The 14881-nt window shown below is 38.5% G+C and overlaps 1 protein-coding gene across 2 annotated transcripts in view; it reads right to left on the minus strand.

Moving 5' to 3' along the window:
- The window catches only part of USP8 (ubiquitin specific peptidase 8), a 75911-nt gene extending 61570 nt beyond the window's left edge, over nucleotides 1-14341 (minus strand). For both annotated transcript variants that reach the window (XM_077764415.1, XM_077764414.1), the window contains exon 1: nucleotides 14231-14341. The gene's annotated coding sequence lies outside the window, so the exon portion shown is untranslated. The remainder of the gene's footprint in view (nucleotides 1-14230) is intronic.
- Between the last annotated feature and the right edge of the window lie 540 nt (nucleotides 14342-14881).

A 14881-nucleotide genomic window follows, 5' to 3' on the forward strand; every position in this document is an offset into this window, starting at 1 on the left:
TGCAGATGTTATTACATTTGATGGAGTCAGAGTTCCCTAGGACTATTCTCAATTTACCTAATTTTCTTTCCTCTCCTTTGCTCAGGTTGGTTACTTTCCATTACTCTTCCAGGTCATTAATTTGTTCCTCTGCTTCATCTAGTCTGCTATTTATTCCATCAAGTGTATTTTTAATTTCATTTATTGGGTTCTTTTTTTTTTTAATGTTTATTTTTGAAAGAGACAGAGCATGAGCAGGGGAGGGACAGAGAAAGAGGGAGACACAGAATTCAAAGAAGGCTCCAGGCTTTGAGCTGTCAGCACAGAGCCTGATGTGGGGCTCAAACTTATGAACCCCGAGATCATGACCTTAGTCAAAGTGGGACGGACACTTAACCAACTGAGCTACCCAGGCACCCCTCATTTATTGTGCCCTTGATATCTGGTGCCATTTTCTTTGTTAAGTGTCTCATTTGCTGATGTAATCTACCCTTTTCTCAAGTCCAGTGAGTTCTCTAAGTGATCATTACCTTAAATTCTATAGCAGTCATATTATATCCATTTTACTTAGGTCATTTGTTGTGGTATGGTCTTGTTGTTTCATTTGGGACATATTTCTGTCTCTTCCTTTTGTCTTTGTCTGTTTCTCTTTGATAAGAAGGTAAGCTATATCTCTTGCTCTTCACATTAATGGCCTTATGAAGAAGAGGTCCTGTAGTGTCCTGTGTTCGAGGTCCTCTATTCCCCAGGGCCTGGTGCTTCAGGTGTCTCCCATGTGTGTTGCGTGTGCTCTGCTGTTGAGAACCTGGCCTTTTTCCTTCAATCCTGTTATGGGCAGTGTTTGATCCCCAGACTAGGTGGGGCACATTTTAACAAGGTGTGTGGTGGTCTGCTTGCAAAATGAGATGTGTCACTGCTGCCCGTGGAACTGAGGTACCACAAAATGAATGGGTCAGGAGACAAAGTGTCGGTGGGGGAGGGGGCCTGCAGTGTCCAGACTGAGCCAAATGTGACTGGGAAGGGCATGTCTGCCAAAGTACAAGGATCAGGTTCGGTGTAAGCAAGTTAGGTAGTGAGTGTTGACGCTATGCTGGTTCCTGTAGATGGCACTCTCTTTATACTGGGTGGCAGGGGAGGGAAAAGGTGTGTGTCAGCTCCTTTGTTCCTGTTGGGGTCTCTCTGTGATCCCTGCCTCTCTAGGCCACACTCTGAGTAAATCACTCTCTTTCCCATCTGCCTCCAATGTTTTTCAAACTGCTGCTTCCTGGCTGTATCTTCATGGGCTGTTTCTTGTGCTATCTCTTTAAGGTTGGGGACTCCACGTCCTAACACCCTCCTGGCTCTCTAAGGGCCCGAGCCTGCTGATTTTTAAAATCCCGGCTTTAAGTCCCACTGGTTGTTAAGAACTCACAAAATGAAGCTCCTCTCACTTGCAAAGCAAATGCTACAGGAAATTGTGTCCCCTGTGTGGGATCCCTGGGGTGAAGTCTGTTTTTTGCCCTTTTTCTCACCATCAGTCCCCTCCCCACCACAGACAGCTGCAGTCCATTTTGCTTCCAAACTGCATCTTTGCCCTCCCTACCTTCTCTGATGGGGCCTCTTCTCTACCTTTAGCTGTGGAGTTTGTTCTGCCAGTCTCCAAATCATTTTCTGGGTGTCTGCACTGATGTGAGTGCTATACAGTAGTATCCATGGGACAAGGTGAGCTTAGGATTCTCCTACTCCACCATCTTCCCAGCCAGCAATAAAGTACTTTTTAAATTAAGGAATGTAGTTTTTTAGACCTGTCCCACTGCACACTAAATAGACTATAGTACAGTGTAAACATAACTTTCATATGTATTGGGAAACAAAAAAATTCATTTGGTTCTTATTATTACAATATTTGCTTTATTGCAGTAGTCTGGAACTGAACTTGCAATGGCTCCAAGGTATGCCTGTAGCTACAGTAATGCTTTTCAGAGACTGTAACTTTTTTCCCCTATTATTTCTTTTCCTTTCACTATCTCAATGCTCTTTTTTATCATTTTACTTTTATTAGATGAGTGGTCATCAATGAACATCTAATCCTGAAAAGCTGAGTAAGGTACAACTTAGGGAAAAAAGGCATCTGTTCACTTTTGTGAAACTTCAAAGGCACCCTGATTTGCTTTGATTCTAGTCATGTTTTATATTAAATATTTTGTGACTTTTAAAAAAACGTACCCCTTCTAACCCTGTATAATTAACCCTATGCCTTAGTCACCAAACCTAGCTATTTTTTTCTAAAAGTTAGTTTTATCATGTTCATGTTTTACCATCTTATACTTGCTCTATATATATACAAACCCCCACATATTTAACCAAACACTTTACTTAGTAGTTTCAGATCACTACATTTAGGAACAAATCTCATATAGGAAGCACTTTCTACACTTTTCTCTCCACCCTGTGTTCTAAGGCTATAATGGTAGGGGAGGAAAAAAAAATCTCTGGACCACACCATCACTCTCAAATGGATTAAAAATCGTTAAATATCCTTCTAGTTAGTTATCTAACTCATCAACAATTCATCACAAAAACAGCTAAGAGCACTTATGAGCAAAGAGTATGAAAGGGATCCCTTGGATTTCCTTACCATTACAGAGATTACGGCATTGTCTGAGTATCTTAACTTGCAAAAAACACTGTTGCATGTTAAAGATATAAAAGGTATATAAAACATGGTCTTTGTTGTCCCAGGATAAACAGTTTAACTCACCTCCTGCCTATCCCCCCCCAACTCTGAGCGAAAAAGCAGGAATACATATGACACCATTTGTACAAAGTTTTAGTATATGTGCTGCCAAAGCCAGCACGTGTATAAAGTTTTAAAACAAATTATATTTAACAGTGTACTGCTTAAGGATACAAATGAGGTAATCCTATAAAGACAGACAGGAAATGATAAACATAAAATTCCATATCTGGGGAGGCTGACAGAGGATGTAATCAGGAGGCACATACAAGGTATCAATAAGGTTTTATTCCTCAGGTTGGGTGCCATATTTGAATCATTTTATTGTCATGCTTTATAACATATAAAAGAATGTAAGTAATGTACCTAATATATATTTCATAAAAAATTTTACGGAAAACAATTAACTATGAGTATAACAATGTAAACATGAATTAAAATGTGCAATTGTATACAAATATGAAAACACCTAGACACATGTGAAAGGAAGTATGGGTGAAACAAACACAAAATGTGTATGTTTGAAAATATTGATTAAAAAAATATATATTTGGAATATTGGAAGAGCCCGATATATAAATCTTTTAGAGTATAGCTTCCATTCAGTGATGTGAATAGAAGCAAAAGCATGAGCACTAAGGAATAAAAAAATGGAAACACACTGTAGATAACTTAAAAAATAAAAAACTGACAATAAAAAAAGAATGTTGGGATAGAGTGGGACGGAACTCTATGTTCCATGCTCCAGGAACATGATTTCTACTGAAATATAAGAAGCAACAGTTGAGGAGAAATACATTTGACTAAAGGAAAACTCAGTTGGGTCAAGAAACTAACTCTTCAGGAGGGTGTTGAAGGAAACTTATGGCAGAGGGCAGGGGACACTGGAGCTGGGACTATTAATGAGGCCAGAAGACAGTTAGATAATGGTAACAAGAGCTGTTGCTGACTTTTCTGCCCTCAAGTAGCTCAGCTAAGATCTTAGGCTTACTTAACCCACAGAAAACAAACATCTACTCCGCTGATACAAGCCACCTCAATCATTTTTTGTTGGTGATACTAGTAAGTGTACTAAGACAGGGACTAAAGCCAGAGTTAGGCAGAGTAACCAAGTACCAGTCTTACAGTACCTGTTTTTCCAATCTATCCTCTATCTGGTGGTCTAAACACAGAATATATGTTCAAAAAGTCAGATAAAGTCTATTTTGTTGATTCATGACAATTAGGTTTCTTGGCTGGGAAAAGAAGGGTATTGATTTGTACTTTCTAAAATTAAGATCTAGAAAATATCCTCAGTTGCATCTGTTTTTTATGATTACCTTTAAAGTTTGGATCTTTGAAAGACAAAGAATATAAAAACTACATATGCTACCTAGATAACTTAAAAAATAGTAAACCTTAGCTATCTCAAGTTTAAATTCAATTCAAACATTCACAGGTATCCTGCTGTATCTGTATAAAAGACGTGCCAACAAGAACTCAAAGATTAGCTGTCATCCCTTTCCTCATCAAGTTTATAAAAAATGTGAACAGGAAAGCTGTAAGCAGTAATAATACAACACAGTAAGATATCCAACTATAAAGAATTATAAACAATGTACAATAAGAAAAATTAAAAAGATTAAGCATGAGAAGAGGGATCTTGGAAGAGACAACATTTATGTGAATCTTGGTACAAGAAGGCTTTTGACAAAGAGGTACTATATGAGGAAAAAAATCAAGAAAGTAAAGAACATCTTTAGGAATTAGCTGATATAGGGAACAAACAAAGACCTACTGCTAGACAGGAAAGCCTGAAAAAATAATCTGGGAAAAGAATTTGGAAGGCCTTGAATGTCACATTAAAGCATTTACTTTGTTTTCTAAAGGTAATAGAGAACCATAAGGTTCTGAGAGAGTTACATGATCCAAACTGACAACACTACAAGTTAGGTTTTAAAAGACTGGAGATAAAGACGACACTAGTAACCTATGATAATGATCGTAAGGAAAGATGATGAAGGTTAGAACTAGGGCAAGAGAGATGGAATGGAGGAGGCATATATAATAGACACTGCAACGATAGAATGACAGGGATTGGCTAACAATTAGATACATGGAGGGAAAGTACAGTTAAAAAATTATGGTGACAAAGTTTTTTCTGAGGGTTTCTGGTAGAAAGACTATTTTTTAAAGTGAACTTCTGTGCTCTTATTCAATTTTTTAAAAAGATTTTATTTTTAAGTAATCTCTACACCCAATGTGAGGCTCAAACTTACAACGCCGAGATCAAGAGTAGCATGCTCTACTGACTGAGCCAGCCAGGCACCCCTGGCATTTGATTTTCGAGAATAGCTGAAATAAAAAATTTTCTCTAATGTCATCAAAGGACCACAGTTGTTTACATTTTCATTCACAAGATTATATAAATTATGCTGTCAAATCAGATGCCTGGTACTACAAATACTTAACAGTATTACCTTAATTGCTGTTTCAATCTCTACAAGCACTCATTTCTGCAAAAGTCAAAGTACAAGGTAAAGGGTATTTTCTTTCCCTAATCAAATAAGACAGCAAAGAAGGATACATGTGGAACTTAAATCTATGTGAAATTTAATGTGTTAAATTCTTGATAAGTCATTCTGCTACATTTTGCCTTTCAAGAGATTCCAAAATAAACTGGCATAAAATAAATTAACGCCAGTATGATTGGGTGAATTCACAATTTACTTGGGCTGTAACAGTAAAAACAAGAAAAAAAGCAGCAGCAGTTTGTTGTTACAGCAATCCTACTGATCCTTATAAAAGAATGTTTATTATGTATAGAACTCAAATAATTTATTCAGTCTACTTGTTTAGATCTAGAACTAAATATAACACATTACCCTTTAAAACTGTTTTATGGTTCAGAAAGGATTGTAAAGTTAAAAACATAAATAAAAAAGGATAAAGTTCTAAAAAATTAATTTTCTTAAGATGTATAAATCTGATAAAGATGAAATATTTCAGGGGCACCTGGGTGGCTCAGTCAGTTAAGCATCTGACTCTTGATTTTAGCTCAGGTCATGATGTCAGTTTGTGAGTTTGAGCCCCACATAAAGCTCTGCACTAACAGGGTAGAGCCCGCTTGGGATTCTCGCTCTTCTCTTTCTGCCTCTCCCCTGCTTACCATCTCTCTCTCAAAATAAATAAATAAACTTAAAAACAAAAAAAGATGAACTATTTCAGCTTTAGTCAAACAGCAATCTCCAAAAGTGAAATCCAGACAGTGCTCCAAGAGTTAACAATGGGGGAAGCAAAGGGAAGGCAGACATATCCTATCCACCTGTCTGTTTATGACATCCTTCTGATTCTTCCAAAGAGAGAGAATAGAAATGAGATGACCCGAAGCACAGAGTGAAGACTAAAAAGTAAAAAAGTGAAGACTGAGGTTTGTGGTCATTCAAACAGGTCTTGATATCTGAACTAGGGCTTCACATGAGCCACTGACTAGGTTCTTGGCAATGCTGAAAGGAAAGCAAAGTTTATCTCTGTCAGGCATCCCACATCTCACCCCATTTCTGCCCTTCAGACAGCAATAGCACTCATTAGGTCTTCTGACTGCCTTCAATGTCATATAATTCATTCTATACTCATTCTAGTTTAAATGCCACAGACAAGTAAGTATTCATGAAATGTTTAAAATTTTTTTAAATGTTTATTTATTTTTGAGAGAGAGATGGAGTCAGAGCATGAGCTGGGGGTGCGGGAGGGGGGCAGAGAGAGACAGGGAGACACAGAATCTGAAGCAGGCTCCACGCTCCAAGCTGTCAGCACAGAGTTCGATGTGTGGCTTGAACTCACGAACTGTGAAATGATGACCTGAGCTAAAGTTGGACGCTTAACCAACCGAGCCACACAGGCACCCCTCATGAAATGTTTTAAAGTATTCCTAAAGTTGGGACACCTCGGTGGCTCAGTCATTTAAGTGTTCAACTCTTGATTTCAGTTCAGGTCATGATCTCATGGTTCATAGGACTGAGCCCCGAATCAAGCTCTGCTGTCTGACTGCGTAGAGCCTGCTTGGGTTCTCTATCTCCCTCTCTCTTTCTGTTGCTTCCCTGCTCACGTTCTCTCAAAAAAAAAAACAACTTAAAAAAAGGTAAAGTAATCCTAAAGTATTAAAAGGCTCAACCCCTTCAAGAACTAGGATTTAGCAGAAAATACTACTAAAACTTACAGTATTTTCTAAGTATCTACTATGTGTCTAGCACTGTGCTGTGTGAGAGCAGTGCTTTACAAATCCATTTACACCTGGGTGGCTCAGTTCGTTGAGGGTCTGACTCTCAACTATCAGCTCAGGTTGTGGTCTCACCGTCATGGATTAAGCCCCATGTTGGGCTCTGTGCTGACAGCATGGAGCCTACTTAGGATTCTATCTCTTCCTCACCCTCTGTTCCTCCCGTTGCTTGCATGCACATACAGTCTCTCTCTCTCTCTCAAAATAAATGATCAAAAAAGTTTTTTTAGAAATTTAGAAAGTCACAATCAGCATTTAAAAAAGAAAATTAAAGAGAAAATATGAGAGCATGTCACATACAGTAAGGTTATGTATTGTTTCATCAAACTTCAATTTTGTTTATGTGTGTAAGCATATACAGGACACTGGGTTGAAACGTAAAACACAGCATTCCTCACTATAGGTTACAAATGAAAAAGCATACAAGTTCTGCATAGTAATGCTACTCCAAGTGTGGCCCACAGACCAGTCATGGTTGGGGAATTGTTTGTTACCTGTCTGTGATAGAATAAGAATTTTATGAAAGAATGTGAATCAATTAAGCACACTGAACTTTTTATAATAGTTTTATAATATATTTATATAATACAATTTATATAATATTTATATAATATAAAAAAGCACACTGAACTTCCTCTGTGAAGAAAGCAGCCACTGATTCATCTTCTAGTACAAGCTTCAAGCCTATCACACATTATGGCTACCTCTGAGTAACACTGCTCTAGAGAGGATAGAGTCACCAGAGGGCTTCTGATCCAAATCTCGTTTAGTTACCAAGACCAAACTAATACTTACTAAATGATAAGCCAACAATTAATTGCTACACTGTACATTAATATGTGACTCCAGTAACTGGAAAGTCAAAAGGAGAAAATGGAGTGTAGCTTCTTCCAGTGTAAAGTACACTCTTTTCTCTTTTGTGCTGGTCCCTCTGCCTCCAAGGACCAACCTAAGTTCTACTTCTTCCATCCCTGATGGCCCCAGTTCTTGGTAGTTCATTTCTTGATCTCAGTTCTACAGTATGTGTAATCTATTCACTGTCTTTGCCTTAGCTCGGTATTTGGGCCAAATGACAGTTATGACTAGGTTTTAAGACCCTCATACCTCAAAAACATGCAGTATTCATGATGATGTGATGAAGCAGAGACAGAAACCGGCCCTATGGATAAGATTAGCTATAAAGAGAGAGAAAAGAGCGCATTCCCAGAAGAGAAAAACAACATGAACAAAGACACAAAATGAGGAATTAGTATGGGAAGGCAATGAAAAAAATAAATACTAGGAATTACAAATTCTTCTCAATTTATGATGGGGTTATGTCCCAATAAATTCATCATAAATTGAAAATATCATTAAGTCAAAAATACACATAATCTACCTAATCTAACAAACATCATAGCTTAGCCTAGCCTACCTTAAATATGCTCAGATCACTTACATTAGCCAATAGTTGGTCAGAGCCATCTATTACAAAACCTATTTTATAATAAAGTGTTAAATATCTCATGTAATTTATTGAATACTCTACTGAAAGTGAAAAATAGAATAGCTGGAGTGTGTCACTTGTTCACCCTCACCATCACATGGCTGAATGGGTGCTTGGGCTCGGTGCCACTGCCCAGCATCACAAGAAAATATACCACATATTGTTGCCTGGGAAAAGATCAAAATTCAAAATCTGCAGTATGGTTTCTATGAATGTGTATCACCTCTGCACCATCAAAAAGTTGAAAAATCCTAAATCAAACCATCGTAAATTGGGGACCATCAGTACTGGGAAATTATCAGATCAATGGATTTACATGCACATGTCTTCTTTTCATGTCACTACTCTGACATGCTAGATACCTAGCACCTACCTCAGTCCTTACAGTCAACACTTAATAACTGCTGGCTAACAATAAATTATATTAGGTAAGGAGATGGAGTCATATTATGGAGAACTTCTGAAGCCATCAAGAATTGTTTATATTTTATTCAGCAGGCAATAAACCAGGTTTTTTTTTGTTGTTGTTCTTATTTTTGTTTTTTTGAGAAAGAGGGAGAGGGAATGGGAGAGGGAAGAGCAAGCAGAGGAGGGGCAGAGGGAGAGGGAGAGGGAGAGAGAGAATCTTAGGCCCCAGTATGGGGCTCAATCTCATGACTGTGAGATCATGACCTGAGCCACAATCAAGAGCAGGACTCTTAACCAGGTGAGCCCCCCCACAGGCAACCCTAAACAAGTTCTTGAAGGGAAAAATGTTATCTCAGGGCGGGTCAAAGTGGGAATATACAAGATGGATTTGAAGGGCAAAAAACAAGAGAATAATACTTTGGATGAGAATAACTAGCAGGCCATTGCAAAAGAGAACACAAAAAAGGCAGAAACATGCTTTTGTAACAACCTGAAACAGAAAATGGTCTCTTGTGTATACACAACACAATGCAAAGAATGATAGTGCTATTAACAATAACAACAAAATGAATACTGTAGGCTTAACATCAGTTTACCGCAACATTTCTTAACCTGGGCACTACTCCTATCTTGGACCAGATAAAAGTTTGTTGTGGGAGGCGGCTCTATGCATTGTAGGATATTTAGGGTCATTCCTGGCCTCTACCCACTAGATGCCAGTAGTAGTATTCATCCCCATCCTGTTGTGACAACCAAAAATGTCTCCAGATACTGCTGAATGACCTCTGGGGGGCAAAATTACTCCCAAATGAGAACTACTGATTTACAGGAAATTTTGAACATGTATGCAAAAGGAACAACATCTAAAGAAGCCTTGATAGAGATATAAATATGTAATTAGAGATTCAGTCCACAGAGAGACCAGACAATATTAAATCAACTATTAAGGCATTAATGTTAATTTTGATAATCCCTATTGTTTTGGGAAATAACAAAGTATTGACACTTAAATGATACATTATCTAGGATATGTTCTAAAATAATCTGATTTTTATGGGATGCCTGGGTGGCTCAGTTGGTTAGGTGTCCAACTTCAGCTCAGGTCATGATCTCAGTTTGTGAGTTCCAGCCCTGCGTTAGGCTCTGTGCTGACAACCTGGAGCCTGTTTCTGATTCTGTGTGTCTCTCTCTGCCCCTCCCCTGCTCACACTCTCTCTCTCTCACACATACACAAATAAATAAACATTAAAAAATGTTTTTAAATAAAATAATCTGATTTCCTTCACTTTTATGTATACTTTAAAACTTCTAAAACAGTTTTTAAAACACAGACATCATTTATACTAGTAACAAATTAGGAGAATGAATCAAACATGGAAAAAAGATCTTATTTCTCTATAACTGACAATGTACTGGAAGGGCTGAGAACCTGCTTGGGAGGGGTATGAAAGGCAATATTCCTAAAAGAGGAAAGAAAACAGCCTGAAGAAAAACCAGGTAAGTGCAATATCATGCAAACCAGAGGAAAAAAAAAACTTAAAAGAACTTTTAGTTCTTACAATGCTTAAGAAGAAAAAAAAAGGTGGGGCGCCTGGGTGGCTTAGTCGGTTAAGCGTCTGACTTTCGCTTAGGTCATGATCTCGCGGTTCGTGGGTTCGAGCCCCGCGTCGGGCTCTGTGCTGACTGCCAGCTCAGAGCCTGGAGCCTGTTTCAGAGTCTGTGTCTCCCTCTCTCTCTGACCCTCCCCTACTCACACTGTCTCTCTCTCTCCTAGAAATAAATAAAAATATTAAAAAAATTTTTAAAAAAAGGTAAAAAAATTAGTCTTAGTTCTGAAGCCTGACTGTATAAATTGTTTTCTATTTGGGAAACATTTAGAGTACCTACATCTACTCAAGGTGCCATGTCAGGAGTTATAAGAAATATATAGTCTATACCTCCAAACAAAGCTTCTAGCTTTTAAGATGAAAGATAAGTACACAACGTTAATACACCATCACACAGGTACTAACAAACCATGCCAAAACCTGTAACTTTGATTAAGACTAGTCCTAGAAAAAACCAGAAGGGTAACTGTTTTCTGTAACAGGTGTCTGTCTACTTACATTTATAAGCTTAATTCATTTCATACATCTTCTCCCTCTTTATCTCCTTAATTTTTTTAGCTTATGCAAGAATAGATGAGTAGGGAATCAGATAATATGTATAATAGTATGTACCAAAAACCACTACCAGCAAAAGCAGACATGCTTCTCAATCTTAGCTGTTAGAATCACCTACAGAATTTAAAAAAATATTGATGCCCAGAACCCACTTCTAATGATAATATCAGAATCTTAGAGTATGGGACTTGCACACAGGTATTTTTTAAAAGCTCCTCAGGTAAATTCTAACATGTGGTCAAGACAGATCCACGGACATAAAAAATGGATATAAGTATGTTACTGAAAGCAGTGAAACAGTATGAAGTTGACAATTAGGTTCTAGTTGATATCAACATTTTAAGCCATATGAGTCTCAATCTATCAAAATTACAAGAAATCATTTTCATTTTCTCTTTTTTTAAAGTTATTTATGAAACAGAGAGAGAGAGAGAGAGAGAGAGAGAATCTCAAGAAGGCTCTGCACTGTCAGCACGGAGCCAAACATGGGCCCCGAACTCACGAACAGTTGAGATCACAACCTGAGTAGACGTCAGATGCTTAACTGACTGACCCACCCAGGTGCCCTCAGAAATTATTTTCATTTTTAAAATTATGTAACTAAGAGGAGAATAATTAAAATAAAATCTTGAGGATTCCTATACTCATAACTTTTTCTGGACTAATTTTTTTTTGAAATTGGTATTATAACATGTAGCAATTTCATTTATTAGAAAGACATGCAGGTTCTTATCATTACTGGTATGTTTCAGAGAATTCAAAATTAAGAAAAACGAAACTGTAATGTGTTACAGGACAGTGACTTTTTTCACTGCACATGAGTACTGTTTTACTTGAATCAGTATGGCAATAAATATGGAATTCTAAATAAGCTTAATATAATGTTTCATCATTTACTATATTAAGTTTTAAGTTATGGAAGCATTGCAGGTCTTGATTACATTTTCCAATTATTATCACATGACTTTGAGCAAATTCCTTAAATCATCCCAACACCACCACTGCCACTCCTCAGTTTACTGTCTACAAAATGGGAACGATTCACCTGCTTCTACAGAGTTCTCATAGGTATCAAATGAAAAGGTCCCTACAGAGAAATGCTTTGAAAATTATATCGTACTGTGAGGATACAAAGCATTATGGTTAAAGAAACCAGAAGTGTACCTTATTCTGCATCTATTATTAACTCCAAACATTAGTTTAATACAACTTTATCAATAAATTTATGGTAGGTTAAAGATGTCCACAAATTCTTTGATATTCTTTCCTCCAAAAAAAGGTAGGGATCTATCATCTGGTTGCAGGACGGCTCTGACTGCTCTAATAGAGAGTGTTGGAAGCAATGCTATGCCAATTTCTGGGTCCAAGCTTTAAGAGACAGCTTCCACTTCTGTCTCTTCAATACTTGCTCTTGAAACTCAAACTCCATGCTGTGAGAGGTCCAACCTACATGAAGAGGCCATGTTCAGGCACACCAGATAACATACCCAGCTGAACTCCCAGCCAACATCAACTGCCATCCATACAAATGAGCCATCTTGGATATCTGGCTCAGTTAAGCTTTCAGTTGACTCCAACCTTAGCTACTTATCTGACTACAAATGCATGAAACTCTTAAGTGAGAACCAACCAGCTGACCTCAGCAGCCCAAAGAAATATAACAGACAAAACACTGTAGTTCGAAGCTACTTTGTTTGGAGTAGCTACTTTGTTTGTTATACAGCAATTGGTAATTGGGACTTTAACCAAGAGTTTTTTAAAAAATACTTCCTTAATTATATTTAATTTGGTTCACAAGTCATATTTAATGGGGACATTTCCCCCTTAATCTCTACAAAAATAATTGCAACTTCATGTAGAAAAGTTCATAATGAAAATACAATGCTAGATATTTTAAGGGGGGGAAATCTAATATGCTGGATTTTCAAACTTTACGAAAGCCATTTTGGATCTTTCCCAGCATGTTCATATTACTAAACAATGACCTTAATGATTAATAAAGGTTAAGTAATATATACAGTAAAATGCTAGAAAGACATCTTTAATTGTTTTTCGCATGCATTGTTTTCTTAAAGAATACATACCTATATGCTTACGTGCAATTAATGCATATTTATGTCTTTAATAACAAGTTGTTTTACTATTATAGGAATCTTACTATCTAATTTTAAAGATGCACCTAATGTGCCACAAAAAAAAAAAAAAAAAGGATACACATTTCAAGGAAGCCAGAGCAATATGATAAAGGCAAAGCACAACCTACATCACCTTTTCAGACAAACTGGTCCAGTACTGTGGAGTCACGAGAAACTACCTAAATCCATCAAGAAAGACATTCGACAATGAGCCTTAAACAGAATCTGTTGAAATGCAAAAATCTGCTTACATAGCAAAGCCTCAGAGCAAGCCAAGAACAGGTACCGTTCCTTAAATAATATCGCAAGCAGTCTTAGTTCTGTGTATCTTCTGTTGGGGCCATCCCTTTCATCTGAAACCCCTCAAGGTGCTTAACGAATATTAAATTCCTTCAGGTAAATATATTTTTGTGATTAAATGACTTGCTTCAAGGTCACAGAACGAACTGGAGAAAAGAATTAACCCCAGAAGTGTGGTCTGCAGCTTTATGTATAAATGAACGTAAGTGCGATTCAGGGTTCTGAAATTTTCAAGGTGGAGTGGAGGTGAAATTAACTTGTCCCACAACCCCAGGAGAGAGGCCACATTTTAGCAAAGAAAAGCTTTTATTTGGAAAAGTCATATTTTAACTCTGATGAGCTTATAGGTTCTTTAAACTCACACTTGGACTTCAGTAAAACCAAATTTGATTGGGACAGAGGAGGAATTGGGAAACACTCTGAGAGCTTGTATTAAAGGCCTATAATTGTAGCTCGACAGCAGAAAATCAGAAGACGGAGGCCAGAGGAAGGAGGTCAAAGTCGGGTCTAACTGTCGAAGAAGAACAAGGAATGGTCAAGGCCACCTCTAAGATCGGAAAACCTGAAGAAAACTACACGAAACTGCCTGGGTAACCCTAGGAAGGCGACGGGAAAGACTCGAGGTTGGGCCCTTCCTCTAAAAGCCAATTCTATGTTCCGGGTTGTTCCACCCCTCTCCGCGGACAGGACCTGTCCCCCAGGTGACCAGCAGCTGGTGAAAGGAAAGGCTGTTCAATGCAGACAGCTTCCCGGGGAACAAAGGCCAGGACCCAGACCCACACTCACCGTGGCGCCGGGGACGCTTGACTAACGCCGGCCTCCTCGCCAAAGGCCCATCTTCCACCAACTCGAGGAAGAATTAGCCTTCGCTGGCCCGACGGAAACTAGCCCAGCTCATCCCCTTCTCCCAGTTTGCACCGCGTTGCGACGCGTCGCGTCTTGGACGTCACGGAGGGGAGGGGCTGTGCGCGCGCGCGCCCGTGACCGCTTCCTCTTCCGCAGTCCTGCCCTTACCAGGGCCGAGGGAGGCCTACTGGGGGAAGTTTGGGTTAGGCAGTAAGGGCAGGGCCCAGGCTAGACTAAGTTTCCGTGAGCTTAGCAGGCCTGTTCCCTGTGCCTTGCGTTTTTCGGGCCTAGTTCAGTCAACCTGGTGTTACACGCATCGTGGGCTTTGCCGCGGAGGAAGCAGAGGACTGCTGTGCCTCTTACCTACATATTTTACTCTTCTGATTGGAGATTTCGAATAGAAAAGGAGTTTGAATCCCCTCAAACTCTGGCTGAAAGTTTAACATTCTCTGAAGCCAAGCCTCTCGTCAAAGAAGGAACATAATCCTAAAACACTTACATATACACACTTAACAAAAGTTAAAGGCCCAGTGTTAACAAAAGCAAAGTAACAGGTCTGAACTTGCTTGTGAGGTTCTTTGTACTCTCATA

Source organism: Crocuta crocuta, unplaced genomic scaffold (assembly GCF_008692635.1).
Source record: "Crocuta crocuta isolate KB4526 unplaced genomic scaffold, BGI_CrCroc_1.0 scaffold102, whole genome shotgun sequence".
Taxonomy (NCBI): Eukaryota; Metazoa; Chordata; class Mammalia; order Carnivora; family Hyaenidae; genus Crocuta; species Crocuta crocuta.